We start from the raw sequence: 3,591 nt of genomic DNA, 5'->3' as shown, positions 1-3,591 counted from the left end.
CTCTCTCTCTCTCTCTCTCTCTCGCTCACGCACACACAAAGTAGGCGGCTTTAAATGAAAATATTGCTTGGGGGCCGTGCAGAACTCCAGAATCAATAAGAAATGTGTTGGAGCGTGCAACAATGACAGAGCAACAAAGGATTGACCTCACTCCGTATCTCGTCTTCTCACCCGACCATCAGTGACCACAGGTACTAATGTTAGTGTGAATCGTTCTTTGTCTTTGTCCAGGGTAAACCACAAGCCTTGGATTGGCCGACTGCTGGGATCGACATGAGCTCCGTGACCCTGGAAGCTGTAAAGGGTTAGAAGGTAAAAAAAACAAATTAAATTCATAATTGTAAAATACTCATAGTTAAAGGCATGCTGTAGTTGTGGTTTTTTTCCCTGAAGTTTCCTATCTAAGTATATATTTTTTTGCTTGTTGTGCAATGATGTGCAACAGCCGAAATTCCCCTGTATCTGCAAAACTATACATATAACTATACATATATACACATATATATACACAATATATATAAATATATATATTTTTTTAAATTGCAATCTACTTATCATCTGCAAACTGTTTGTTACATGATGTATAAGCATATATATATATATGCATATATATGTACATATATATATTTATATATTTATATATATAGTTTTCAAATTGCAATCTACTTATCATGTGCAAACTGTTTGACTCGCAGGCCACAATGGGTCCTAAAATTTGACGGCGGGCCGGGTCAGGAGCAGATCGGTGGAGCGTTGGTATGAACTAGAACAAATGAAAATGTAAAAGTCATAAAGGCTAAAATGCTAAAATGCTTTAAACCTTTTCTACGCCATCTATTGGAGAAATACAGGCATTTGTTTTGAACTGTCCCTTTACTGTCAGAACCCCGGCAGCTGTTGGATTATGCCGAAAAGTTTGTAACCTTGTCATCACTCTGCTCTCATATCTGATTCAACCCTCTCAGCAGCCATCTTATTCTACTCACCTGCTGTTCCTGCTCCCTTCTCCCCACCTGTAAACCGTCCACTCGACTTCAATTATCAGTCCACAGTCACTTCGCCTCTGTTTGATTGTTGTCTTATTTGCAACACTCTCCAGCGTTTGTTTTTTTTTTTATTATTCCTCGTATTCTAACCTGGTTTTTCTGTTTTTGACCTTAGAATCCCTGCTGCTGCTGATTTCTTCCCGAGACAGACTGACTTCTGGCGCTGCTCTAAACTTTAGGTAAGCTAAAGTTTCTTTTCTGTTTCTATGCACTGAAGCTACTCATGCCGTCCCCTTAATAATGCGCAACCTTTTTTTAAACAACGTTTTTTTACTATGAGCCCAGAGTTCGGGATAAACTCTGGGGAAAATCTTCCATGACTCAGGAGTTAGGCTCGGTTCAGCCACTCTGTCCCTTTCCAATTTATTTTCGCCTTGGCCACTAGCATTTCTCAAATTAAACAGCAACAAATGTTTTCCATGTTAATTACCACTTTAAAAAGTTGGATATAGTTCAATATAGGATAACAAAAAAAAACAAACAAAAAAAAAAACAAGTGTCCAAGGCCAGGATGCCTGAAGGCCAAAAAGCTCATTTCACTTTAATAAACACCTTGTTCCAGCTTCATACTTTTTATGAACATTTATTCGCCGGGAAAATAGACAACAAGACTTGTCTTTTGCGATTCATTATAGAATAAGAGCCTGCAGGGAGAAGACATGAATACACGCAAATAATTCATTTAAACCAAAAGGAGGAGGAGAGGTTTGGGGGCTCAGTGCCAGCAGGAAATGCAACAAGCAGAAAGACCTGATGGCAGTTATTATAAAGCAAGACCGAGAAACCAGACCATGAAAGATATTATAAGAAAACGCGAGCGTTTCTCATCCGCAGTAATCAATGTTAAACCACTCTGTGCATGCCTTTTTCCTAAATTAAACTTACTTACCCGTGTATCATTTTTCCTCTGGTCCATGTGCTTTCATCCGGTGCCAAGGTTGCGGAGCGTATTTGTGATAAGGAATGTGAAAGGGGCACAATGATGCCCCCCGGTTTTAGCAATCTGTATTTATTATGTACAAAAAGATCATAAACGTGGCCAGTGTGCAATTACAATCGCTGCAGCCGCCCGTCTCTTCGCGTGACTTCTGTTCGTAGGGTCGGAGGGGGAAAAAAAAAAAAAAAAATGTGTTAATGTCACGTATTTCCAAGTTTTTCCATTAATTAATGGGTTCCATTTTATGGCTTCACTTCCTTGGTAGCACCACCAGGTTATAGCACCATATGTTCGACACTGCGATCTCGTGACGACTTTATAGTCCAGCTGTTCCATATAACGGCTTACATTCATATCCTGGGGTGAACGCATCGCAGACGGGAGACACTTTACGCGCCCCGAAAAGCATCACGGTTTTATCTGCTATATTTACGTACTTATACACACTTGTGAGTAAAAACGAGGCGGTTAATAGTAACACTGTTGAATTATGTACGAGTACACCATCATTTTATGAGTAACATGAAAGCAATGTTATTTATAGGTAATTATTGTTATGATCGTACTGGTCCGACCTGCTTGACGTCCAATCAGGGTGTATTGTTATGATCGTACTGGTCCGACCTACTTGACGTCCAATCAGAGTGTATGTTGGCCCCCGAACCAAAATGAGTTTCCAGTTTTGTATTAAAGATATTAGCACTTGTACAAAGTACACGCCCCAAAATGAGTTTCCAGTTTTGTAGATTCTTTTTTTTACTAGCTAACTACTCGATCTACTACTAGACATCTGTCTTTTGACATTGTCCTCGTAGTACCAACGACTTGCTGTTGTCTTGCACCACCCCTAGTGCTTTTCTGCCACTCCTGGCTTCTTAAAACAAACCTGCATGTGCTATATATATTTTTTTTGCACTAAGGTACGCTACACATTTAGAGATGCTACTCCCGGGTACATTTTAGCCAAACTAATTACGTTACGTCTTGTCTTCAAACCATAGATCAAACAGGGGAACACGAATACACAGACCACCGAGGTCCGAGATCAGGGGATTTAGCTTTGACCCAAATACTCAACCCTCAAAATCAATCCTACTACTACTACTCCCCAATACTTCAGAGTATGCTGAATAATAGATGGAAGACTCTAACAGAATATTTTAATCAGGTGTTCCTGCGTTCGTTACAGCGTCTCCGCGCCGACGTTAGAATAATATTAAATCAACTCCACTTTCCTCGTGCTTATTTTCAGCAGCAGGAGTCGTTGAACCCCTGAGCGAAAAACAACATGGTAGCTTTGAAGTTAATGGAGCAGGTGTGCACTAGACTGTACGCTGACAAAACTTTTTTTTTTTTTCCCCACTTTTGAACTTGACTAACCACAGTCTGATAAGTTCTGTCGTTGTTTGACAGGAACACTTTTCTGAAGCCTATTTGTACAATGACAAAGTGTGTTAGTTCTGCATCTTTTCTCAGCTGACAGTCTCTTCTTCTTAATCGCTCCAGTAGTTTTACGGGTTTTTGTTTTGTTTTTTTTGTTTCATTTTTACATCCCCGTCTGTCTTTACTCTGAAAAAATTAAAATAAATAAATATATTATAAATTATA

At 39.5% G+C, this 3,591-nt stretch overlaps 1 long non-coding RNA gene across 1 annotated transcript in view; it reads left to right on the top strand.

Annotated features, from left to right (window-relative positions):
- The window catches only part of LOC103395801 (uncharacterized), an 82,461-nt gene that overhangs the window by 32,953 nt on the left and 45,917 nt on the right, over positions 1-3,591 (top strand). The window contains exons 3-4 of the long non-coding RNA XR_523288.3: positions 232-312; positions 1,162-1,225. This is a non-coding gene — a long non-coding RNA (uncharacterized LOC103395801). The remainder of the gene's footprint in view (positions 1-231; positions 313-1,161; positions 1,226-3,591) is intronic.

The sequence above is a fragment of the Cynoglossus semilaevis genome, chromosome 20 (genome assembly GCF_000523025.1).
Source record: "Cynoglossus semilaevis isolate Cse_v1.0 chromosome 20, Cse_v1.0, whole genome shotgun sequence".
NCBI lineage: Eukaryota > Metazoa > Chordata > Actinopteri > Pleuronectiformes > Cynoglossidae > Cynoglossus > Cynoglossus semilaevis.
The sequence above is the reverse complement of the archived record's forward strand: the minus strand, read 5'-3'. Positions and strand labels throughout refer to the sequence as shown.